Here is a 27,468-nt window from a genome sequence, read left to right on the forward strand (position 1 = left end):
TTCAAACATGAAGGAATAAAGTAAGTGGAAGGCAACCAAAGTAGCCTTCCTGGAGACTGATTTCTAATGCCACCAACAAAAAATTGGTGGTGACACCTCCTCCCGCACAGGTAGGGACTCTGAACTTGCAGCTTTGCATTTCATCCCAGCTGTGCTGCAGGCGGGAACCTCCTGGCAGAGAAGGGCTGGGTAGAAGAGGCAAGTGGTGTTGCTAGTCGCCTGTAATGTGAGCGGGTGACTAACCCACCTGCAAACCTGCTGCCATTTGTGTCCTCTGCTTGTACCACAGCCTGTGTGCTGCTGCTGGTGCCTGCTGGCTCCTGCCTCTCACCCCAGACACCCTGTGGAGGTGGGCATCATCATCACTGTCACTCGGTCCCTTTGCACAATTCATGGCTCAAGGGACTTTCACACACCCAGACACCCACTTATGGGTATTGCAAAGTATCTGCTGCTAAAATACAACTGGCAAAACAATAAACCCTTTCGCAAAAGCCCTCTGCACTTTTCCTTCCCCTGCACCTGGTCCATTAGCATCCCTTCCTCCTACAGCAGCTTTGTGATCTGCCCCAAAAAGCAATGTGTTTGAGTCATTTGGGACCAGCAGGGGCTCCGAGGCTTCCAGGAAAAGTTGTTTCTCATGAAGACCATTCAGGCAGCTGTTCCTTCATGCTTGGAGGGAACCCTGGCCTTGCTGGCTCTGCTGTGATCGAGAACTGCAGCAATGTGATGTAGCAAAAACCAAAGAAACCGAGCCTGAAGCCATGTAATGTGTCACAGGGTGAAACCAGCTTGTCTGATCCTCCACATATCTGGGAATGCAGTGTCCTTGTGCGCTCATGCCAAGGCAAACCCGACTGAAACAGAAAATCTGCTGTATGGGTATGGGGGCACCATCTGCCCAAGGATGCCCACTGTCACCCTCCACAACATCCCGACTGCGTGGTGCAGGGCAGCCAGGACCCAGTGCCAGGCCATGGGTGCCTACACAACTCCGGTGATGTTTGTGGAGGAGCAGGTGTAGGTGGATCCCGGCAGCTGTTAGGAAGCTGTGATGAGGAAGGATCCTATGCAAGCATTCTTCCCTTTCTGAGCCTGCTCCCAGTGGACTTTCTGCCTGTCTCATGCCTGCTCAGTCACCACCAATTCCCCACTCCTCTATGCTTGACAGCCTTCTGTCCCTCTCCCGCAGCATTTCTTGCTGGCTGGCTGCTCCCTCAGCACCCTGGGTGAGTTTTCTGGCCCTTCCAGAGGTGACAGCTGACCTGAGGGGCACTGGTTATTTTCAAGTTTGGAATCTGACACCACAGCTGTGCACATCCACCAGTGGCCTCAGCAAGCACAGATGGGTTACAGGTGCAAACAGATGGGCTCCTTCTTCCAGACTCTGAAGTTAAGGGACAGGTGATCCCCTCTCTTTTGGCTGTTCTTAATAATAAAAACACTGCTTCACCCATCCTAGCCACCATCCAGCGCTTCTGGCATTTCATGCCCATACAGCTTTGCTTCCTCCTGCCTCCACCCCAACTCACCCTCTCACTAATTCTGCTTTGTGCCGAAACATCTGTCTCTTGGACAATCGGCAGCTTCATCCCCTCAGCATGCCAGCAGCCCTGCAACCAGTGCAAGGGATGCACTTAGAGAAAAGGCCGGCTCTGTTTTAGCAGGTGTCAGACACCCTGTGTGCACAAAAGCTGCCAGTGAGGGAGGCGCCATGCCAAGGGTTAGTGGTGGGAAAAAAGGAAACTAAGTCATGGTTTTGTACAACATACCACTTTTCGTTGTAAGTACATGTGTGAGGGTGGGTGGGTGAGAGCCTATGAAGACTTTTGGAGCAGGTGCTGTGGGGACCAGTGGCAGGGATTGCTGCTCTCCTGCTTTTCCTGTTCGTCCCACCTCTGTTTTCCCACTCCCTTTCTCATTTTCTCTCCCTCAGTTAATTTTGTGTCAATTCAGCTCTTCTTGGCAGGAGCTCAGGCTGCAGTTTTAGCAGGACCTGCTAGTGCTGGCAGGGAAACACTGATCTTTTCTGCTGCTGGTTTTCCCCTTTTCTCTCTTCATGGGTCACCTTGCCCAACGATACCCAATTATTGGCGACAATGCCTACATTTCTGGTGGCAGCTCAGAGCTCCTGTCATCTCCCAGCCCCATGGAGGCTGCTGGGACCTGTCAATACTTCAGCAAAGGCAAATTCAATCAGCAAGAGATGTTCAGGAGAGGCCTTCAGCAGTGCCAGGGGATTTGAGAACGGGGAGCTGCACACAGGCTCTGGCTGCGGTCCCAGCCCCATGCTGGTGACAATGTGGAGGTTGGGACCGAGCCGTGGCTTGGACACAGGGGTTTTGCTGTGGCTGAAGGGACTCCTGCCCTTGACCCAGGCCTTGCAGCACTGGCTGTGCTTGCCCCCGTGTTGGGATCCATTCCCACTCTGGGGGACCCTATGGGAAGGGAGTACCGTCACCTTGTTTCCTCCATGGGTCGTTGAGAGTTTCCCAAAAACCCTGGGTTTTTCCCTCCTGACGATCCTGTACCAGGTGCATCCTGTGGGCACCACAGTGGGTGCTGAAGCTGTGTCCCACAAGCTCTCTCCCTTCTCCCTCCTGTCTGCAGCTTATGAGAGAGCTGTGTGCATCGCCCTGTTCATCATTCCCCAGACACTGGGAGGGGACCAGGGACATGTGGGGATCTCTGTGTCAGTGGGGTGAGGTTTTGCACCTCCATTCCTGAGACTGTAGAAAAAGGGTGCCAACCCAAACAGCTCGGGAGCTGCTGGCGCAACCATCACAGAGGCGGCTGGTGTGAAACCTGGAGGTGTGGGGATGAAATTCTGCCTGCTCAAATGCAGGGCTGGGGTGGCCAAGGCACTCCAGGAGCCGAGCTGCTGCTCCTCAGTGTCCCCGCCTGCCCCCTCGGCCAGGCCCCAGGTTGCCAGAGGGGAGCTGCTGGCCAAAAGCAGTTTCTCTTCTCTTCCGCTGTACCAGGGCAGTGGCCACAGGACAGCAAAAGCTCCTTGGAGCAGCTAGACAATAGCAGAGCAAGTTTGACAGGCTTTTAAATTTTATTTATTGGTTATTTTAGCTGTGACATCACTGATGAAGTTGAATAGTTTAAATCATATTTTTAACAATAAAAGTGAAGCTTATTTCCCACAGAATTCCCCTTTTGTTCTTTGCTTAAATACTCTTGATTAATTACATCCACAGTTTTCTAAACGACTTAATCTGGAAATTAGAGTTTGCAGGGAGAGCCAAGATCTAGTGCATCTGAGAGCAATCCTGTCCCTTTTAAACATAATTAATTTGCATTGATTCTTACAGCAATATGAAAACAAAATGAAAGCTGTACAGCAGAGGATAAAAATACATGCCAGTGAAGCCAAGTAAATCAACTGCTGTGGGCTTTGCCCTTTCCCTGCCTTCTGGGAAGGTCTGGGGTGCAAGGCTTGCAAACATAGGTGTGGGCAGAAGGGCACAACAATAGTCCTCTGTATTTTAAAATCACACCAACACCACAGCATTAGATACTGTCACCAGCCATTAGAAAGGGGCTAAGTTACTATTTTGCTCTCAATCCACACTGCTTGGTGTATTTGCTTTCAATGCATCGAAGAGTCCTTCATGTCTGATGTGGGAGCAATCAAACGATCAACTAACCCTCAAAATAGGGACAAACTCATTATTTTATTAAGGAAATCTATTTAAAACTGAAGGGAAAGGTGACTGTTCACCTGTCTGAAAACACTGCTTTTTCAGATCAAGGATTGAAGATCTCCCCTAGGACAGCGTGCAAGGCTGCTGCAAGGCTGCTACTATTTAAGTTTACTTTTGCAACAGAAGTTGCAGTTTAGGTTTCTTCAAAGGAGGGAAATCAGCACCCCAGTTTCTCTGGGATACAGAAATCAGCACCTTATCCTGCAGAGCTACTGGTACTGTAGCAGGAGAGTCCCCTTCTGTATATTCTCTGGGCTACAAAGATGTCACAGCTAACATGTTTACAATGTTTATGTTTGAGCAAAGCATTGGGGTTTTCAGCCCTCAGTCACTGGCAGTGGTAGTGGCTCCAGCAGGCACGTAGCTGGTGCGGATGCTGTTGAAGGGGCCCATGTGGTTTTTTGGTGGCTTTCCTTCATCTGCATCCCAGGGGATACAAGCGCACACCCAGGGCTTTCAAGACACTCACCTGTTTCAGCTTGTTGCTTCCTTTTTTAGCTCCCTGATCATATCTCAGTCTGAGCTAAACAGGATGTCGGCTTTGTGACGTGTGAAAGCAGAAGGTCACCATGAAGGCTTTTCCCTTGAAATCTCTTGCTGCCCTCAAGGGCAAACCATGTGGGCAGGTTTGGGGTGTTGGTGGCACCCGGTGCTCACAGCATCCACCCTGCAGCACGCTGCTAGCTGCGGTGCTCCACTGGGTCTGGTGTCACCAGGTACTGCTGGGGACACTGGTAGCTGATGGTCTCCAGAGCCACCCATGCTTGGATGCAGAGAAACTTGTCCTCAAGCTCTCTTCTCTTCCCATAAGGATTTGGCTGGCACAGGCAAGCTGGCTTCCCTGCCGAGCCCCATCCCATTTATCATGCCATATGGGACTGCTAATGGCAGCTGGTTGACGTAACAACTGCATTTCTCAGCACTGGAAATAGTGTTTCCCATTGCCCATCTTTCATTCCTGTGATCCCAAGTGGAGGCTTCTGCTATAATTTTGTTTTATTTTCCTCTTGAGGAAGAAATAAACACATTTCTTAGTTTCCTGCTTGGAGGAAAGTGGCCGAGTCAGGACCAAAACCACCTGCTCAGAGTGAAGGTGGGGAGCGGGTGGCATAGGGTGACTGCAGAGCGTCACCTCAGTTCCTTCTGCTCCTAAATTCACCTTCCTTTGTGCTTCAGACAGGACTTTGCACAGTCAGTAGCCATCCCTGCTCTTAGGCTCCCTGTCTTTTGGCAGTTTTTCCTTGAACTCTTAAGCCTGGAACACTCTGCGTATCTGCAGTCACTGCCAGCAGCTGGCCAGCCCTGTGAACATCACTTCCAACCAGCCCTCTGGAGTCCCTTTCTCCCTCTGAGCCCTTGTGCATCTCAATTTTTCCAGTAAAGCCCCCTCATCTCCCCAGCAGACCATGAGCTTTGCCTGGTTCCCAGTGTGGTGCAGGGCTGGCACCTCGTGGACCCTCCATCCTCTTGCTGGCTTCAGAGAAGGTGCCGGCTGCTGCAACTGGAGGCTTGGCCAGTGGGGATGTTGGCTGGCTTTGCAGGCAACCAAATTTCAGTCTGCTCCTTTCTGAAGGGCCTTAGCCAAGAGCCCATGGCTCTTAAACATCCTGGCCATGAGTATCACAGTGTGTGGGTGATGTCGTGAACCAACCGCACCATCCGTGGGAGCTCTCCTCGCTGACAGTCTTTTAGCTGTCCAAGGGGACACTGATGGCTGGAGGAGGCAGGGCACGATGGGCAAACCATGGCAATTGCATACTGGAGAAACTTCAGGCTGAGATGAGTGGCTTCAGCCCGCAGAGGGACACAGGCAAGGTGTTGGAGAGAAATTGTATCTCATAACACTAACTTGCAGCGTTTCAGGAAAAAAAGGACAAACCAGCTCTCAGATCTCTGACCCTGGAGCTGCAGGCAGCAATGTCTGTCCTGCAGCACACGAGAAATCCCCCAAACATCCCAGGGAACTTCTTTGGCAGGTCTTGGGGAGCTGAGTTCAGCATCATCCCCCTTTCCCTGGCTATTCATTCCTCACTTTGAGCTGTCCCAAGCATTCATGTAGTCAAACAGCCCACGAAGTCCTGCATCCTAGATTTCACCTGGTTTATTTTGCATCTGGTTTCCCCTGCTCCAGGGCTTTGTGTCACCCAGCCAGCAGCTGGGCAGGGCCAGGGCAGGGGCAATGCAAGGAGGGGATCAAGTGGGGCCACCCTCACCCTGGTATAATCTTCAGTGAAGCCTTCAATGAGCAGTGCAAGGAGCAGATCTGACAAAAAAAAGCTTTTATGTTTGTTCTTTTAAAGTTCTTCTTAATTTTATTTTATATTTTTTGAAATTCTACCTACTCAGACTGGTTCTCCATGGGATCAGACAGCAGTGTTGTCATGGGTGGCACAAGGGTGGACAGTGGGTGGCCTCTCTCAATGGCCAAGAGGGAGAGGCCGGGGGACCATAACGCCATGTGGAAAGCCAGTTTACAAAGGAAAGACTAATATTTTCATCACCAACCAAACTTCCTACCTGTAGACCAATGGACAGCAGCACCGTCAAGCCTTTGCAGTTTCATTTTCACTTGCCCCCATCCAACAGAAATGGACTAGCAAATGCAATTCTTTGAGTGGTGCTAATGTAATAAAACATGCAAGTCCTCAAATGCAAGGACAGAGGACATGGAATAGGGAGGACGGACAACAACAGCCTGGAGGTATTTCCTGGCCACGAGTGAGCTTAGTCCCTTCCCAAACAGCGAGTGACTGGGACCAGCTCTTCCTGGGCTTTGCTTGATGCAGTCATGCCTAGAGAAGCCAGAAACAGCTGGGGTCATGCAGACTGAACTTTATTAGGGCCTCTTGGAGAGGTTCCGACTCAAACAAGGCATGTAGGCAAGGGCCAGCTGAGTCATGGCTGCAGGAGAGGCTGCAGCCAGCAGATGAAAGGTCTGCATCACCAGGAGCTGACAGAATGAGTGTTAAATTAAGTGTAAGAGAGACATGTTGTGCTTAAGGCTTAATTTATTGTTCCTTTTCACCATGAAAGCTCACACTCATGCTTTTGCTATGCCCTCTGCTTTTTTAACTGATCTCTGACTATGACCGGCTATTTAGCAGCAGTATCTGCTGGGGTTCAGCCCACGTCCACATGTGGGCAGCTCTTTCAGGGCTGTGGTTGAAGCAAGTTGTGAACTTCAAAAGGACAACCACATGCAACAACCTATTTCACCAACTGAGTAAGCAGAGCTCGGGCTGCAGGAGGCTCTGAAGTAGGGGTAGCCATCAGCTATGGCGGCAGTGGGAAGCCCAAAAGACATGTAAGAGGAAGCTGAACTGCAAGTAGAATCGGGGTCCGTGGCTGTGATTTGAGGAAGAGGTTTTATTAGGGTGTAACACTGTGGGTGCCATCCACTTCTGGGAGTTTTTGTATTTGCAAAGTGAATTTACCAGTGAAATCCTGTCCAATGACTGTTTCCCTATTGCTCTTGGAAACTTTACTTTTCACTGCTTCTTTCTGCCCATTGCTCATCAGTCCCCTCAGTGGCACACAGGGGTGGTCTTGGTGAACCCACTTCCTCTCCCTCAGGTTTCCCCTGAATGTTTCTGCAGCTGGTGGCTCACACAACTGCTCCTTATAGAATCATAGAATCAGTTAGGTTGGAAAAGACCTTTAAGATCATTAAGTCCAACCTTCTTTATCACCAGAAGCTTTCAAGGGAACCAGCCTGCTAAGACCTGAATTTCTGACACAGAGGGAAAATTGAAGGTGAGGAAAGGCACTTTCCCAACCACTTTCATTTATCATTGAGTAGTGAAAAAAGTGGGGGCAGAAAGCCACCCCCCTTCTTTTTTTCCCATGTGAAGATTATCTCTGAACACAGGAACAGACCTGGTCAGTGGAACAAAGTGGGGCAACCGTGCAGCCAGATTTCCTTTGGCACATTTGCTTTTCCCACCTCAAACAGTCATCCAAATGTCCTGTGGGTGTTTGTCTGGGATTTCTGGCCCTGAGCAGGCTTCAGAACATCTGGAAATGCTGGTACAGCCACAGACTGTATGGTGCCTGGTGCCCAGCTGCTCTGCTGGAGAAAGGCAGGCAGGACCAGGGGAGCCCTGTGCTCACACATACAGGCAGGACAAGTCATGCTCACACCTGGCCATCTGAACCCCAGGGGCTGCATTTTCCCGAAGGGCTTTTTGTCAACACCTGTTTAAAGAGATCTAGCCCTCTTCTCCCCCTACCATATTTGGTTTTTAGCCTGGATCAGTTCCTTGATGGGGTTCAAGACTTGGCTCTATAAGCCATTGTGCTGGCACTGCAGAGGTGATGGTGTGCTGAGATGCAGCTGAAGGAAGGACCAGCTGGAGATGTAAGGGGGAAGCAATGACTCCACGAGCATCAGCCTTGCTAGTGAGGACCTTGAATCAGGAGATGATGGTCTCAGACTTCTGTCCAGAGATCTACTTTACAGGCTATACAAATGAAGCCCCAAACCTAGATCTTTTTCCCCTGAGGACCCCCGTTGCCAAGCCCTTCCCCAACACCACTTCAGGCAGCTCTGCTGCTGGGGACATCCTCCTGCACAGTGAGGTGCTGGAGCTCATGCTGCTGGGTCACGGAGCCCCGCTCACAGCAAATCCAAACCACAAATAAGCATGGACCGAGACAGCCTGACCTTGCTGACATCTATGTTTTCCCTCTTGATATCACTAATGAAACAGCTCTTGGGCTGGCAAATATAAGAACACTTTGCCTATTTTGGACAGTGCCTGATTTTCTCAGGATATGGATATCTGAACTGCAAGAAAAGACATGCAGCCATGTTTGTTCCTGCTGTTTCTGACCTAGGCTTGTCCAGGTACTTCCATGGTCACATTTTCAGTGGCAAGAACAAATCCCATTGTTGATTCACTGGTGTTACAGACCCATCACTAGCAGCAATAAGAGAGGTGGGTGCTCCGAGAGGACGTAGGTGTTCTTCCTCCACTCCACAAGCCATGCTGCTGGTTATCCTCTGTCCTTTTACATTGCTGCCTCTGCCACAAAACGAAAAGTATAGCTAAATATTACAGCTTTCTGAAGGTACATGTGGCTCCTCCATTGTCTCACCTAGCTATAAAACTGCTGACCCAGCAAGATGAATAAGGCTAGATCTCATTATGAGAGGCACAGGGAGGAATACTAATAGCTGAGTTTACCTGACCCTTCTTCCTCTTATCAAGTCTTGTTTAAAGCTTCTGATAACACTGACCAGTGGTATGAGCAGACAGTCTCTATGTTGGATGTCTGTCTGTGACCTGTGTTTTCTCAGGAAAATTTCAGCTAAACCAACTCAGCCACTTCTTCAAACCTGACTAGGGGAATCAAGCTTTGTTAGTGTAAAAAGAAAACCACATCCTCTTTTATTAAGATTTTCTAACACAGCCCGGCCCTGAAGCAGAGAGCTCAGACGTGAGGCTAGTCTGTCTACTACCCTCTGCTCCACACCTGTTGAGATTATAAGCCTTTAAGTAAAAACACAGATCACTGTCATCTTGGTTCCTACATCTCCCTCAGCATGGGCAGGCAATGTCCCCAAAGAATGTGCCATCCTTGGATGGAGCAGAGCTTTCCTGGGAATTGTTCCTCCCAACTGTAGGATACTGTTACATTACTGGCACTATTTTACCTGTTTTATATATGATTGTAATTATTACATGGTGTTATATTAATGATAATAACAATAAACTTGAGAGAGACTGTCCCTGGTGTGTTTAGGGCTCCCAGTAGCTGTGTTCAAGTGTAGGAGCTGGGTATGTATTAGTAGAGGGGATAGAGGGGTTACAACAAAAATCAGGAGGTGTGGGAAAAAAATCAATGGTAGAAATTCGGGGAGCAGTCATAATAAACAGGATCTGAAAAGAGGGAAGGATAAGGCTTGGGAGGAAGAGAATGGTGCAGGACTGGGTGGCAAAACAAGAGAGAGGATTTAAACTCGTCTCCATGTGCTTTGCCAATGGACGGGGCACTGCAGTTCATCTCCCCACCCTGTGTCAGCTGAAGAAGTCCAGAGCCTTCCCCAGTGTATCAGCAGCACTGTCACCCCGGGGGCTGCTGTGTAGAGCAGAGAAAGAGCAGAGCACTGCCGGCACAGCACGTCTCCCCAGCCGCTGAGGGCTGGGATGGGGCTGCAGGCTCTGGCCCAGGGCCAGCCGTGGAGCCTCTTCTGCAAACAACACCCAGGCGCCACTTTGAGCACCGATTTCTGCTATCTTGGATGGGATGGCAAGCACCGGGCCTGTGGGCTTTGTCCGAAGAACAATTGCAGACACTTGTGTGTGCTAGTAGTTCCTGGGTCTCGTATGGCAAAACACGCCGAGGATTTTCCCAGCTAAAAAAAAAGGCCCATCATTTGGCAGCCAGTTACATCTGCAGATACACATAAATGAAAACATCCTCAGAGTGTTGCCCTTGAAACAAAAGGCCTGAAAGCTCAAAAACACAGAGGGGAAGGAAGAGTGCTATGATGGTGGTGCGTTCCTATCGCCTGCCTCCTCCCTGCCAGCAACCATTAGCCATTGCTGGCCCCAAAGCCCCGCAGAGAGGCGAGCGCCGAGCCAGATGCCTTCAGCACAGAAATGGGGGGAGCAGGAAGGAGCAGAACGATGTTCTGCATGGTCTGGCCCTGCTGGGACCAGGCAGAGTGGGGCTGTGCAGGGACTTGCTGCCCAGCACTGCGTTGTGCCCTTTTAAAATTGTCATCCCGCTTTCCAGCAGGAACCCCAGGCTTTTTCATCAAGGCATAAACACGGAGAAAGGAGTGCTTATTGACTGCACATTTGTTTGTTTTAAGACCCGAAGTTTATATAGTTTAAAACTTCCATGTACCGCTTTTGGTGGTGCCTCTGCAGCCTGGTAACTTGTATGTGACAGAGAGAAATAAGCAGCAGAGCACTTTAGCATGATCTAACAGCGGAGTTATTTGACCTGGGGTTTGGTATGTACTGAAAATACCAGCAGCTAATGTACTGTGACCATGGTGCAGCAGCAATTTGCCTCCCCGCTTGTGCAGGAGTCAGATTCATAAAGCTGAAGAGAATGCTCCCCGTTGCAGCATCTGTCCCACTGATCCAGTGACCAGCCTTGTTTTACACACTCATCCACCAAAGTGCAGCCATCAGTATACAGATATTTCTAGCCTTCATTTTAAAAAACCTTCACTGGAAAATAGAAAAAGTCCGCCTGAGCAGCTCAACTTTGATCTGGTTTTGACCGTTAACCTGACTTTAAACTTCCACGTCTTTAAACATTTGGTTTAGCTACTGATACAATTTTCTAATACAGTGCATAAATTGAAAGGCTATTTCTGTTCTTCTCTGAAGTTTTAACATTTCCTGCACTTGGACTGAACGTACTTTACCGTATCCTCTAAACCCCAGGGACAGTCTAGTGAAGAGAGAGTGCTGTCAATGTGAAAATCAGCAATATTTTCTCAGTTTCAGACCCCTCATCTGCACCAGACTCTTACTCAGATCAGACACCTTTTTTTTCTCCGCACTTAAAGCTCACCAGGGAAAGGAGGAAACCAAAAAAAGAGTAAAAGAGGACTAATTCTGTAATAAGAAGACAAATCACTCTTGTCAAATTTATTTGCCTCCATAACTGGAAGAAGTACTTTTTATAGGCTTTTTATTTTAGACTCAGAAAATCATGATGTGTCTGTCCTCTATGTGCAATGCCCAACAGAAGATTGTGCCATTCACGATATGCGTCATTTACTATACGTGCCAGGTTTCTGTTCAATTTTAATTTACTGCTTCTGAGGCGTTTCAGCCTCTCCCTTTTGGGAATTATTCAAATCAAGCGGAGATTATTGTTGGCTCTTTCCATTTTAGGCAGCCACCATCACCAATAATTTTTTGAGCAGCTCCCATATAAAAACCCATAACAAGAGTGAAGCTCACAGAGAACTCAATGTAGTATCTGGTACTTTTCCTCTTACAAAATAACAGCTTGGAGGAAAGGTTTTGTTTGGTTTCTTAGGCTTTGTACAGTTACTTATTTTAGGTCGCTTTATTTAGTTTATATTTTTGTTCCTTGCACTGAGCCAAAATTTTCCTTTTCTCAAATTCACATGAGTCCTCCTGGCTGTCATACTAGTATCACCATAACCACTCTTCCTTCCTTGACGTTTATATCCTCCAAAGTTTTGTGAATTATTATCACCGTTCTCTTCTATATATATAGTTGTCATTCTACCAAATTATACATCTGATTTGTTTAAACATTTTAAAGCATGGATTCACCAGGGAAAATTAAACACACCTTTGAAGTCTTTCTGGACTCCAGGCATCTGTACGCAATATTCAATGTCCCCTTTAGAATGAATACTTTTACTCTTTCACTTGCTATCTGCCTCCTGGGAAAAGCGTGGTCAGTCCCTGCCAGTCCTGGGCCACTGACTTGACAGAGAGATCCAGTGACAGCTCTCACAACCCACCAAATACATGGAGGGACAAGCCAGCTCAGTGCACGGCCCAGGATGATGTGCACATTTCAGGTGCAAGAGCAGATGAGGATCAGAGGTTGTATGTATCTATGGCAGCAAAGTGATACTGTGCTCAGCAGATAAGAGAAGACCAGACCTACAGCAACTGCAGTTTGTGTGGCTCACTTTGCTGGACAGCTGGGACAGAAAAGACTTAATCTTTTGGAGTATCTGCATGCAGGCAGCACCCTGTGAGGGGTGAAGGTCACTCACTACAGGACACAGCCAGAGTAGGGACAGTGAATCCCACAACCTCTGGCACCATCAGGGCCAAGATAAACCTGCCATGGAGCCAAACCAGGGTAATGCTGATGGGGACATGCCCACAGGAGGCAAGTGATATAGTCAGCAAGAGGGGACTTCCAACATCTTAGGGAGAAGATTGGTGAACAGAGGCTAAATGTCAGTCTATGGACCCAGCGGTGAGAATAAGGGTGCTGGAGAACTCCTGACATCCATAGCAGGGGGAGTGAATATGGGGTCTTCCAGCGTGCAAGACCCCACTGCCCATACACTGACAGATCACAAAGATGAACCGCTGTGGAAAGATTGAAGACATCTAGAACATGGTGGCACCAGAAAAGGTTGGATTTCTTCACTACACCAGAAATGGCAATAGAGATGCAGACAATCTCCAGGAGATAGATGATGCCCAAGATACAAGGTTGGCCAATACTAGCCTAAGAGATGCTCTGAAGACTGTGAAAAAAGAAACACAGTCACAAAATACAGATTTAATATTTTGTTTTCTTATGTTTGGGATAGAATCGAGTGGTGGAAAAAACGTGTCAGTCAGTATACCTCCATTTACGTCTGTCACACTGTTTTTCTGCCAATGAAAGTGGCTTGGAAGCTGTCTTTGAAATTCCAGTTCATACCTTTACTAACACACCCCAGCAGTAACAAACATACTGAAGTGAATACCCCTGCAGGCTACTATCCTATCTATGACAGAAACCAGCAGAAGATTACTCCCAGAAAAGTTCAAGAGAAGAATAGGGTAATTTGCCCACACAAGAAGTTATTTCTAGTCATGGGCTTTCTGAGGTTGCTCTATGCCCTGGAGCTAGTGGGATTTTATCCCTCAAACATGACAGAGAGAATAAAAGTAGCAACCTCTAATTATTCTCTTTTTTCCCCTCTTCTAATCCTATTTAAGACTTAAGATGACTCTTATTCTCAGTGATGGTCTGTGAAACTCTCACAAATAACATTATTCTGTAGTAAATACATTTCCTGTACACATGTAACATTATTCTGTAATAAACACATCTCCTGTTACCCATTTTAAAATGTGTCAACTTTCAGGTTCACTGAGTCCTCATTCAGTATAGGAGCAAGCAGCACCCAAAAGAGCACCTTTATAGTTTTCAGTATTTTCTGCTTTTCTATTATGCTCCCTTTTCTGAATGTCTCCCTGTAAACTACATAATCACAGGGGGCTTCAGCATAGCAGCCTCTCCCTCTCTCTAATCATATCTGTCCTTCAATTCCCAACTTACGGCCTTTGTCCAGTATCCAGTTTTTTGAAATGAGTTCCCCTGGATATTTCAGGCAAAGCTGCCTCCTGACGTTACATACTGGCACCATGCACATTTCTGGAGAAATCAGCTCTGCAGAGAGTGCTCTATCATCAGGCCCTTTAACCAGATGTTTAACTCTGACTGACAAATGGCTCCCTGCAAATGGCAGTTGCGTAGCGTAGGCATACAAGATGCTGAGCAGTCCCTTGTGCTAACCAACTGCCCACAGGCACTTCTCTGATTTACGTGGGCTCCATCAGGACTGCCCTGGCCAGGAGCCCGTCACTCTTGCTATGTTGCCAGCAGCTGGAAGAGTCTTTGGTGTCTGCCGGACAACTGCCACACAAGGATGTCTTTCTTTGGGAGCAAGTTCATCTGCTCAGTTTCAGTGTTGTGCTGCAACACGGGCAGGGGAAATTGGAAAGCAGCTCCACTCAAATTGCATTCCTACTTCCTTTGTCCATGTCTCTTTTTTCTTCCGGGATGCTCATTCCTGGATCTGTTATTTTGTAGGAACATCAGGCCTGTCTGAGAGACTGCTGCTCTTCCCCAGAGAGCATTAAGCACTCGTTCTTTTTTCCTCTCATTTGATTCCTCTTTTCTCAGACATAAATCAGAATACTCTAATTTCCTTCCAGAGCTTTCGGCTCCACTGCTTTTAATATACATATTTTGAATCACATTTAAAAATGTTTATTATCACAATTGTAAATCTTGCTATTAAGGCTGGAAGGCTAAATGTTGTGTTAACAAGCCCTACCCAGACTACGGTTTTGGAAATACCAGGCCTGGTAGTTGGTTTGAGGTAAACAGATAAAGGTAAATTGAGGCAGAAAAGGAACCTGCAGTCAGACTGGTGAGTACTCAGAGTGCTCTGCCATGCCTCACAATTTCCCTGTGGACCATCCTTGCCTGGGCACTGCTGAACTCCTGCTCCAGGGACTATTTAAACACAGCTAAGCTATGTGAAGGTGATTGGTAAGATCAAAACACTGAAGAAACACTTTCCCAGTGGATGGCGATTGTTTTCCTCTACTAATTTGTGCCTTTGCCCTCTGTTTGCTTTGAAGCCTGCTGGGTCATGGCAGTGCCCAGTTTTTACTGAGCCTCTCAGACGCTCTTGGACAGCACGCTCTCTGTCTAGCACCTCTTCCAGAGAGTGGGACCCCACGGTGCAACTCCCCCAAGCTCTGAAAATAGCTCTGAACTTTCCCAGCCTCTGCATGTGTTCCTTGGAGCTGCAGCCCTGCTGGATGAGTCAGCTCTTTCGGGATGACATTGCAGCTGAAATCAGACCCAGACATTGCAAAGAGAAAACCAAAGATCCTCTTGTACTCACTTGCTCCACGGGAAACATCTAAACAAAATAAAAATGTGAGTGTCACACACTTCCTCTCCCCATGCTGATTACTCACCTCTCTGGGGAGTCCCGGGATTGTGTGGGGATCAAATCTCCTCTTTCCAAATCCTCCATCTGTGCCTTCTCTAGCAACGAAAGAAAGTTGGAGAACATAACTCTTTCAAGAGCAGACTTTGGAGTCAGAGCAGCATCTGGGAAATAACAGTCCTGATGAGGATGTGCTAAATGTGAGTGGGCTCCAGCACCTCTTCCTTCTTCACAGCAAGCCACTGGAAGAGGAGGCTCCATCCAAAAGACTGGTCTGGCACCAGAAGACCCTTCCCAACTTCCTCAACTATTTGATTGTCACAAGCTCTTGCTGCATTCCACATACCTCTGTGAAAGGGATAAAGTACAGTGACTGCTGTAAATGCAACTGTAGGCATAGAAGCACAGGGATTTAAAAACGGATGCAGACCTCTTCTCCCATTAGTCGCACATTTGTATCACTGGCATATTATTGACACACAGTCTTCATGTTTGAATTCATTTTTCGTGATTCAGTCTGAACCCTGAATAGCAGGATAACAAGACTGGCCCTTTAAATGTAATGGTCTTTTGAGAAAATCATCTGCTTTTCGGTTACTTAAAAACAAAAGGCTAGCAAAAGGGCACTCTGTCTATATGGTAAGTTGCCTCAGATGTTTCCACAACACTTTCAAGTCCAGTGTAATGAAACCTGTTGCCGGGTAAGTAAAATCAGTGTGGAAGTATTTACTCTTGCTCCTTACTGGAACATGAGTGGCTTTGCACTGTTCTGAACACAGATGTGAAGACACCTTCCTTGGCTCTTGAAGTGAGCAAAGAACTTTGAGTGGCTTTCAGGAAGGTAGCTATGATTTCTTACTCCCAAAGGCTGGAAACGCCTACTCCTTACCCTGTAATGCTCTTATCCTTGTTTGGCTGATAGTTGTGTGTGTCTTCCTTACGCAGTTTTTTGATTAAATTGCTGTAATTTAGGTGAAGGTGCCACCTTCACAGGTGGCAGAGACTGTAGAGTCCTCCTCTGTTCTCTGAAGTTCCTACTTCCTATTACAAGTCATTGCATTATATCCGTAGATCCCAAACATTTTGCAGTGGAAGGCCAGATCAGAATTTTGCCCAGGATCACAGTGGAAGGAAGAAGCCCCCCCAACATGTTTCCTAAGACCTTTTTAAATGCCTTATCCATTCAGTATAAAGAAGAATAGACCAATAGCCAGAGCTGTGATATAAAATGTAGTTAGAAAGGTAATATTTGTAACATCTGAAAAACATTTCCCCTCAAGCTGTATGGGAAGGCCAGTGTTGGATTACTGCTTTTGTGTGTCATTGCCTGTTGCCACTGCACTGTGGGAACAGACCTGGGAGACAGTGAAACATTATTAGAGTCAGCCTAGGGGAATGGGCAGGAAATGGGGCTTGGGGACACATGACAAACTCTCCTACTACACAGTTCTCTGTGATTTTGGGGAAGCCGCGTTCATGGCTGGTGAGTCATACACAGCTGGACGATGTGAGTTTGGCTCCATCTATGGGAAGCAGAAAAATACTACAATAACCCCAGAAACGAGCTGGTGTCTGTTCCACTCCTTTCAGACCAACAGATTACAGTCAACCTTTAACTTTTCTCATAAACCACAACGTATCTTTATCACTGCACTTTTGAACCGATGAGTTTGTAAACTGTGTTGTTTACTATGGTAAACACTTTTCTACCCCTGCAGATCACAACTTGGACGCCACAGTCTTAAGTTAATAATTTATGTATTCTTTGATAGAAGACACTATAATTATTAAACTGGAACTCTGCTACTAGTCCACACACTTTTCATATGCACTTACTACTTCCTCAAACAATTTGTTGGAAATTCTTGTGCTTGGTTTTTGCCAAAAGGACATACTTTTAAAAAGATTTCAGTTTCTTTTGCTCTCCTTTTCTATATGTTACTTTTTCTTTGAGCATCTGAGCACACAAAATCCTCTTTTCTTGAAAAGAACAGAAAGGAAGGTAGATTGCTTGCCCAGCAAAGCTTACGTTGATAGAAATATGTCGATGTTTACCAAATTGAAACTGATGACCCATTTCAAAACAGAAAATCCTTAGTAAGATAGGAAAATGGGTTGTCGCTAATGCCTTGAACACAGGCATTGAACTACCTCTGTAAGATGTTTATGTCCTCTCCCAAATCCTTTCTCAAGAGGCACTTGTACTGTGGGGATTATAGGACAGCAACCAGCCACTGATGTGCACGACATGGAAAATAAGAAAGAAAGCATATAAAGAACATGATTCAGTTAAAAAAGTGCAAGTGACTGGCCTCTCTGAAGGCAGGGAATCATGTTAGGTACTTCCTCCAGTCATCTCTTATTGCTGCTTGTCAGGACTTGATTAAACAAGGCTGAGAACATACCATCTCCTCCCAGTTTTACAACACAACCCCATCTCAACTGCTGCCTTTAAAGCTCCCACAGCAGCTTCTAATATAGCAGGACTGCAGTAATACCCCAGGTGGTTGCAGCAGCTGCCTGCTCAGAGCTGGACCATGTGCAGAAAAGTGTCTTCACACCCCTCTGCTCTCCATAAGGAGCACAATCTTCAGCATCTACAGCCCACTACTTCTCCTGTGTACTCAAGTACACATGCACGAACTCCAGTACCTGCTTTTGAACCCTGCTATTCCTTTCCCTGCCCATCCCTGCCAGGCACACCCTCCTTGTCAACCTCTGCCCTGCAGCCTGAGAGGGAAGTGTAGGCTCTGGCTTGAGGCCATACACAGAAGCTGAGCTGATCAAGTGGCTGACAGTGCTTGGTCTGGTGGAAGAACTCATCCAGCCGTGATGCAGGCAATTATGGCCCAGCTGAAACCATCTACATACAAGTGCTCACCAGAGCTGCTGGGGCAGAGGCACCACAGAGGTGGCTTCCCTTGTAGCCTAGGTCAGTGTCCTGCAGGAACCTGGCCATGGCAGCTGGTGTACAGGCCCTGCCTGAGCCCAGGACTGGCAATCACCCCTGTTTGGCCAAGTGCCTCTGGGAGGAGTTTCCCCAGGGCGCTGGAAAGTCCCTGCACACTCTTGCTTGTGCACGTGAGCATCTGCTGCTGTGGCCCGTGCAAACCACTGGAAAACCTGGGATCTTGCTGAGCTACTAAGACGCGTATAACTAGTCAAGCCAGGTTAGCAGAATTCATTACTTTCAAAAAAACTAATATGGAATAGTTAGCTGTGCCAATCCAGTTCTTTCTCCATCAGGAGATGATTTGTCCATCAGCCTAACGCCTAGACAATAAACATTATTAGGCAAGTTCTGCGTTGTTGGGTCATTAAGGTTTCCTTAATAGCTTATGGTTTTAAGCAGAGTCATCTTTAGATGGCTGAAGGCCATCCAGCCTTTAAGGTTAAGCTTAGCATTGAGCCATTTTAAGAAATTCATCTTTAGAAACACTCTTAGCTTTGTTCTCTTTTGGTGTTTTTTCCCCATTCTTCCTGCTTTTCTTTAAAGAGAAAGGAAATCCAAATGCAAAGCTGAATGTAATGCTAAATCAGTGATGACTAAGACAGCAAGTTAGGAAAAATCAAATATTTCTGTACAAGATTCCAAGCTTAGTTGCTCATGGTAGGCACCCAAAAGTAACTTGATTTTGTAATTCTGCAGTAAAGTTCAGAATTAGTCTGCACTTAGAGTTAGTCCCACTGTAACTAGATTGAATTCTGCTGTATTCTGTTACACCTCACCGGTGTTTTCTTTGTTCGATATAAATCTTCATCTAACATTAAATCAAATGGAAGTCATATAATATACTTGATCTGCTGCCTTTACCAATACTGCAGACTGTTCTTATGCATCTGTTAAGAAAATGTGAATTTAGTTCATACTTTATAAGTCTTAAGGAAACTGAAAGCTACTGAAAATAACAAAGAGGCCTTGAAAACTAAAACAAAAAATATAGCTTACATGTAATATGTGTTCTTCACTTTTCATTATTCCCGGTGAAGACAGGAAGCTTTTACGAGCAAGCAGATTTCTTGCTTTCTGTTTTTCCCTACTGTATTTTTATCAAGGGCTGTAAAGACCTTTGGAGATTTAGAAAAATGTAGTAGTAGGTACTGAAAACAATCGGTAATACGTAGAGTATGTAAACCAGTAGAGACATTAGCAAACCAATGAAACCTAAGCACAGAAATAGGGGGAAAGGCTTCCATCTCTTAAATGTTCATCTGTTTGAAGGAAGATATAGCCTGGTGGGTAGGACTCTGGCTTGTGAAGTGAAAATATGGGCATAGCTGTGAGCTTTCCCATCAGTTTGTGGTATGCCCTTGGACACATCATCTCTCTGCCCACACTGTAAACAGATCTATTAACACGTCTCCTAAGCAAACGATTTCAAGAACAAGCCCTGCACCATTCTTGCTAAAACCAGCGATGTAAAACAGAAAGACATCCATGCTTTCTCATCCACTCAGAGTGTTTCTCTCAGATCCCTAAAGAGCTATTCTTAGAAAACATGGGAGTAAAGGAAGGTAAATATTCCTGACTTGTCATTTAAACCTAAAACTCTCAGAATTACCATCATCCATGGGAATGCTTCATGTTTTTGACTTTACTCTTTCACTAAACTACCTCTGGAGGGCTAACCTTGTCAAAGAGCATGGAGAAGGATTACATTACATCAAGATTTATGTGCATGGCCAAAGCTGAACTGGATCCCTGGGAATGAAAAGCAAAATGCTGTAAATGTCAGGATTGGAAACCAGGGTGAGATAGCGGCTGAATGGCAGCCACTGGCAAAGTATTTGATTCTTCTTAACATTCTTGTATCATCAAGCTTCCTATAATGAATTTCATAGGTTAATTGTACATGGTACAAACATTTTTTCCTAACTACTTCACATACATTGCTTCACAGTTATATCATGTCCTCTAGTTCTTTGACTACATGAGAGAATAAGGAAAGTTCAGTCATGCCTTCCTTATACCATTTATTATTGCATACCTTCCTCATGCCCTCTTTATTTTGAAAGGTGATCCTAATTTTTTCAGCTTCACAGAGTGAGACCATCCTTCACCGAGCATTGTTACAGCCTCTGACATGATTCATGTCTGTAATGTCCTTTTGAGATACCCTAAGCAGGGGTGAGAATAGTATTGTAGGTAAAAGTGCACTGACTATAATGATATTATAATAGTCTATGCTGCTCTGTCCCGCTCTTTAGGTAGGCATCATTCCTCTATCTTCTTGACAATCCTGCCCCAGTTAACCAAAGTTTTCATTATGGGCATTTCACCCATTTGCAACTTCTTTTCTCTGCTTCATATTCAATCAAGAAATAATACACTTCTCCGAGAGAAGCAGCACATCACTTGGTCAGACGTTTGGAGGTTTCAGCCAGTGGAGGGGCATCTGAAACCTCTAGATCAGCTGAAACTTCCAATTCAGTCACAGGTCAGACAGCAATGGCAACATGGCGCCCAGCCTCTCCTCACCCCCTCTGGTAGGGACCTCCCACTCCCCCACAGCAGGGCACACACCCAGACCCATCCCAAGGATCAGGGCTGCATTGGAAAGCTCTCAGGGCTGGGGGAAGCAGGCAGAAAGGGGCAGCCAGCTCCGTGCCACGCTGCCCTCCCTCAGGGCTGCCCCGCTGGGCCTCGCCTGGCCCCACGGTGCCATCTCAGGGCCTCGGGGGCCCCGCCCGCTCACCCACTGGCATCAGCCATACCTTTGCTGCGCCATTCCTACAGCGCCTTTTGGAAAATATCTCCTTATCAAATAATAAAAACATAAACCCAATAACTGTTAAACACCGGCCTGCCCCGCGACCGACCCGCCCCCCAACACAAACGAAGGCCCCAAGGCCATCGCTATCCCTTTAAGGGCGAGGACCCGCCCCTCCCCGCGCCCGCCCCGCCCCGTCCCACCACCCTCCACCGATGACATCATCCCTGCCTTTCGATTGGCTGTCCGCCCCGTCAGGCACGCGGTGCCCGCCCTGTCCCCGCCCCCTCGCCCGGCCTCGGGCCCGTTAGCTTCCCCAGGTGCTCGCGGTCCATTGGCGAGCCCCGGTGGCGCTCACCCGCGCCTCTTTGCTCTGATTGGCGGAGTCCGGCGCGTGTCTCCGAAGCAGGGAGGCGCGGGGCGGGCGCTTCCGCGGTTGCGAGGCGCCGGTCGGCGGTGGCGAGGCCGGGTCGCAGGCTCGGGGGAGGCGCCTTTTCGGCGGGCGGCGGCGGCGGTGGCTCCGCCAGGGACGGGCGGGGTCACAGCGAGATGGAACCGTGACCGGGTGAGTACGGAGCTCCAGCTCAGCCGGGAGCTGCCAGGCGACCTCAGCCGCCAGGAGCGAAGAAAGGGGGGTGGGGGCGGGCGCGGGCCCGCCCGCGGGGACCCACCCCGGCGCGAGTGTCGCGCCGCCGCTCGCAGCTCTCCTCAGCGGCGGCCGTTGGTGCGGGGGGGGGAAGGGGCAGCGCGTGCCCTTGATGCCGCCCCCCATCCCCCGCCCTGTGCCCCCGCGCCGGCGGTCGCGGGTGCCCGGTGCGGCTGGACAGCTCCGCTCCGCGGGGCCCCGGCCCCCCCCGAGGGGCCTCCCCTCTCCGGGGTGCGCGGCCGCTCCCTCCAGCCGTGGGCTGGCTTCGCCCCCTCTGAAACCCCCGCGCTCGTTTCCTCTCGGCTCCTGGCTCGGTTTTGCCCCGCTCCGGCCTCTCCCCGCCCTCTCTCCCTGAGAGGGGCTCGGCGCACGTTTCCCCTCTCTTGTCCCGAGCGTCTCGCGTTTAGTAGGTCGGCGGTGGTTTTTTTCGGTGCTCTCTCACCGATTTTACAGGCCTGGTAGTGGTGACAGTAGTTTACAAGGGTTTGTGCAGCAGCAATCTCCTGCTATGCCCACTGCTCCATGCACGCACGGTAAGTGGGGTTAATTTTCCCCACGGAGAAGATGCTTGTCCGTGCTGTGCCTAGGTGCATGGTTAAGGTAACATCCGTGTCTCCAGTGGGAACTAATCTCCCTCTGTGGACTGTAAAATCTGGTATCAAAGAGGACTGTAATTTCACATATCCCCCGATCAAGGATGACAACTCTGACCATTTGCTATGCGTGTAAGTGGAAATACCCTCTTGGAGACCTTTATGATCTACCTCTGTGTACCCTTATACTGCATCATGCAACTGTGTGCTAACTGTGTGGTTCTGTTTTACAAGATGAGTGGGCTGAATAAGGGGTTTCAGGTTTGCTGCTGCTGCTTATAGCACTTACTTTCTTGTATCATGCTTGTCCAGATAATATCAGGGCCTCTGCCATGAAACTGCATCTTAATCTACCAGCAATAGAAAATACATCGTGAAGGCATTAAAAATGTTTCTGTTTAAGTCTGTAGCTTCGCTGCTGGACCGTGGAAACCAAAATGTGCTTATTATTTCTTGGTAGGATTTGAAGACACAGGTCTGAATATTTGGAAAGTATAAAATGTAGCTATTCTATGCTGAATGTGTCTATCCTAACATTTCCAGCGTGGGCATTGAGAAAATCCAGTATGCAATTCTGTCTTTATTTTAAATTTGCATTTGACATCAAGGCTAGTTAGCCATGGCATAACTGACTTACTGAAAGTGTGTTTTCTAATTGTGTGTTGGTTTTACTTTCAGGTAAATATACAAACAGCCTTTCAGCACTGATTTGAAAGTGCTGCTTGCACAAAACCCATCAGTAGGCTTTTGTAAAGACACTGTTGAAATCCATAGTGTAGAACTGCTAGAAGCGTAATGCCTTTGGTCTTCATAAGTATTTCCAAAAATACTTCAATCACTTCTGAATATGAAATGAGAGGGACACCCTTTTGTTCCCATTTACTGCAGTGATTAAATGAGTGATCTAATAGTTGTGATTAAATAGAATCTAATAATAGATTTTAAAATAAGTGTATGATCTGAAGCTGACTGTGAACTCCTTTTCTGTTCTTTAGATTCATGCTTTCTGCTGAAAGGAGAAAGAGTCTCAGGGCTGAAAGCAAATGCCATATGCTTTTCACAAGTAGGCAAATTTGCCCTTCTTAATTACCAGGTATTAACTTACTGAGCCCTTTTCAGTCCTTTCTCGCTTATAATTTAGATACCAAATGTGATTTCAGGAAAAGAGTGAAATATTGCTAGTTATAGCTTCTTGGGCATCATATTGTTCTGTACAAAATGTAAGTACTGCTGTGTTTGTTGGTTCCAATGGTTGCGGAAGCAGCTTTAATTTCTATTTCATTTAGTCCATCCACTCTAACATCATATGGGAGAGGACCCCCAAATCTTCAGGCAACAAGCAGATAATGAAATAAAATGCAAAGAGAGGGAGTACGTAAGACGTTTTGACATAGGGCTAAGAGAATATGGGGTTTTTCCAAAAACAGTCTTTAAATTTTCCTCCCCTTGAATATGAAATAATAGGAAAGTCTTGGGTTTGGGGAGGAGCATCTGTTTGTGACCTTTTTTTATAACTCTGGCTTCTGCTGGCATGATAAACAGCAGCATTTTTCACAGATCCTTTCATCCTTGAACCTCCACATGAAATGTACATTCAGGCAATCAAGATACCTCTGAATAATAATAATAAAAAGCCCTACTGAATTTCCTTTACTGTTGAGCCATGATTACATTACTGTGTGGTATTTGGTGGGGGGAGAGGGCAGCTGTACTAGATATAGAGGAGAATCAGAGCAAAAAGGTCTTGGATGTTAGAGCAGAAAGTAGATAAATTCTTAGGATGTGTCAAAACATTGCAACAGGATTAATTGTTACACTCATTTGGAGTGTGTGAGGTGTCTCCATATATGATTTTTACCTCAAAAGCACAATTCATATCAATTCCAAGAGTCTTTTGTCTTTACTCTCCATACCCACCTGTCCTTCCTGTGTTGTAGATGATATAATCGGGCTGTTTCAATGTCTGTTTACTTGCTGATAACTCACTATTATGATTAAGGTTCTTTTTGAGGAGTACAGTTGATTTCCTCTGTGTAAAAAGAGATAACAATTAGTAAATCTTATTATAATTACACAATGTTCTTCCTTTAAAGATTTTTTTTTTTTTTTAAATCAACTGTGTCCTGAGGGTCAATGTCTTTTCCTGAGAAACTGTTGAAGAGGAAGCAGAAAAAGCAACTGTTCAGTTCTCTGAAACCGTCAAGCACCTACTCTGGGAAAGCCAAATCTAATTATTTCCTGCTGGACACATTGCTGAACTGAGACAGAAAACAGAGGATGTGGTTACACAGACGTTTCTTTTAGTGGTGGGGCTGACTTAAACAGCTCATATTCCCATCTGCTTTTTTTTTTTTCCCCCTCCCCACCGTGTGCTGTCACCTCAGTGATGATGGTATGTGTGTGGGGCTGCATGCTGAGCCAGGTTAGAGACCCGATTTTTAATCTGTTCATGTTCTATTCCTCAGCCCCCAAAGTGAAAGATGGGGGAGGGCTGAAGGAATGCATAGCTAGAGTGGAGGGGAGGGAGTGTAGAAGCGGATTAGTAAGAGCTACAGCTAAAGGGAACATTTTTGGAACCACAGTTTAAAACTGTTCCTGTGATTCTTTTTTTATGTATGTGTGTCAAATAGATGTAATGGATGAGTTTGTGTGAATTCAGGAACTCATTCCTTTGTCAAATACTCTGTTCAGTCCTTCAGGGACATAATGTGTGTGGTTAATGTGTATATTTTACCTTCTCTCCTTTGAGTGCTTTATGGAGTGCAAACACTGTTAAGTGGCTTCTTCAAGGGAAATGAATGGCATTGGGGTGAGGACAGTTTACATTACCAGGCTTAGGTATGCCGTAGTGGTCAGTCAATGTCTTGAGATTTTTAAATGCAGGTTGTCCTTGTGGAGGGCAAATGGTGCATGCAGTTTACACAGGCATCTGCCATCAGTCTGATACTATGTTTTCAGACAAGAAACAATGCCAGTAACAGTATCTGCTTTCTTTGATCCTTTTCTGTTTCTGATATGAGACACCTATTTTCCACACAGATAAATTTTGGAGTTTGTTTCTGAGCAAGGTACTGTAATTGTTTAGAACAGATTGGTTTATATTTCAGAAATTGAAGTAATGAATTCAGTTTGTGCAGCATTCCTTTCCCCTTCCCTCCCCCATTTTCTTGTGTGTGTGCAGCATCGTTATTCTTGTGTGACGAAATTTTTTGGATTTAGGCACATAGCCATATTGATAACATCTCTGTAAGAAGGTGAAATTTAACACAGTCACAAGTCTTTTTAAATCTTGAAAGCTAAAGGCTGAGCTTTTAATTGGGGATTTTCTTTGGCACCTTAACCTCATACCATCCGTCTGCTTTTGCTCTTCTACCACAAACTAACATGTTGACTACTTCTACTTATCCTTTTTAATTAACTTGTGCTCCCTATTTCAGCTTGTTTTGGCCCTGCTGATCCAGAAAGGCAGGGTTTTTGTGGAGCACAGCAGAAGCAGCGTGGTAGCAGCTGCTGCATGCACCGGCACGTTATTTGTTAACAGGTGATCATTGGGGTCTGCCTCTGTGGCACTGAAATAGAAATTTTTCCCCTGGACACACTCAGGAGCTGCTGCTGTCTCTGCTTGCCGTGGGTGCATATTGAAGTGTGTATGTACCATAATTCAGGAGCCTCTGGTGTAAAGCAGTGCAGAAAATTCCCTGTTTTGCCATCATCCAGTGAGACAAGAAATGCACTGACTATATATCATCTTCAGAGTACCTTCATGTTACGGGAACAGAAGACTGAAATGATATCTTGAGTTTTGTGAAATTAATTTTGTTTTGGGACAGGAGCCTACATCACAGATTGTTTCAACCTCAAATTAATGCTTCCTGTAATATAAAGCAATTATGACTAGTTCTAGCCATGCTAGGGAGGGGGTGTATATATACTGCAGTTCCTTGAGTTCTGCCCTTTCTGTGGTTTGGTAGAGACACTGAGAATGTCTTCACTGCACGATTGATCCATATGGTTGACACCCTATTTAGGCTTACTCAAATGAGATCATCCTTTACACAGAGCCATACCCATGTTATGATGAACTCATTCTTTCTGTAACTGTTTATATGTGTGAAGGTACAGCTCTGAGCAAAGATGAGACAGGATTCACTTTCTGACAATTACAGGGAAACTTTTCTTCCTTCAGGAAGAAACTTTTGGAAAAGCATTGAAAGACTCCACTCAAATGATTTTTTTTTTTTTTTTTAAAATTATTTTTGCCCTCTCTTCTGATTTTTATAGCAATATAAAGAGTTTCCCAAGAGAATGTGACTATAGTCTGTATTGTAACTTAATTTCTATTCCACTGTGTAAGATGGACTCAAACCTGAGAGGTTTCCCTGAGTGACTGGTAGGGCCAAGTTAATGTTAGGCCTAATATAACTGTGTCACTAAATTCTCTCTCATACATCCTGTCTGATGTGCTTTACAGGAACAGATCACTTGGAGTCTGAATCTTTTCAAAGTCTCCATCTGAGAGGTAGTATGGCTGTTAGAAAGATGGGATATGAATTCTGCATTGGCATGTTCAGATCAGGCTTGTGAATCGTGTCAGTGAGTTTCTATGTTGTTCAGATGTGCTCAAACTCCAAGTCCCCAGTGAAGGCAATAAGCCATTGTAATCACTGGAATAGCAGCCATTTGGCTTGAACATGTAAACAGTGACATATAAACATTTCCATTGGATGGAGAAGTTTATCAGCAAGATGAGACTTCTGCATTTCTTAGAGATGACACTATTTTTTCTTCAGAAAATCTAGGACAGTAGAGTTTTGCCTACATTGACTGTATAGTGAAAGGAAAAAGGAGCATTGGGGGAATGTTTTGATTGTGCCATAAGCAAAGAATAAAAAAAGCAGTTTAACTGGAATTTTGCCAGAAAATGTTTCAAATATCAGATTAATCTTTGCTTGCTCGCTGCAATATAGAAGAACTAGTAAAGAGCTTGTCTTTCATTACAGTTGCAAGGCTGTTCTGCTAAATTTTTATGAAGTCTGACTTGTTATTTTTCAGGTGGGGTGTGTCTTAGTTTTCTGTTGTTCCGTCTTCAAGCTGGATTGAAATTCCATGGGGTGACTAAATAAGGATAATGATAAAAATATGTTATACCTGCAACATCTCTTAGCTTAATGGTGCACATATTGGAAAAAAAGTCAATGACTGTCCATGCCTATTGCAAGCCAGTTTTATCTCCTAGCTGGGGTTCAGATGACTAAGCAGTAAATTGCAGGATGCAGTACTTTAACCATCTAAGATTGAGCAGGAACTTCCTCGACAAATGGGACTGAAAGTTTTAAAGTTGGCCTTTTATTGGCCAGAGTATCTGGAATAAAACTTTAGTTCT

General features: G+C 46.2%; 1 protein-coding gene across 1 annotated transcript in view; it reads left to right on the top strand.

Annotated features, from left to right (window-relative positions):
• Positions 1-21,289: 21,289 nt before the first annotated feature.
• Positions 21,290-27,468, top strand: part of MRTFA (myocardin related transcription factor A) — a 97,462-nt gene continuing 91,283 nt past the window's right edge. The window contains exon 1 of the mRNA XM_074871099.1: positions 21,290-21,411. The gene's annotated coding sequence lies outside the window, so the exon portion shown is untranslated. The remainder of the gene's footprint in view (positions 21,412-27,468) is intronic.

The sequence above is a fragment of the Strix uralensis genome, chromosome 5 (genome assembly GCF_047716275.1).
Source record: "Strix uralensis isolate ZFMK-TIS-50842 chromosome 5, bStrUra1, whole genome shotgun sequence".
NCBI classification, from domain to species: Eukaryota; Metazoa; Chordata; class Aves; order Strigiformes; family Strigidae; genus Strix; species Strix uralensis.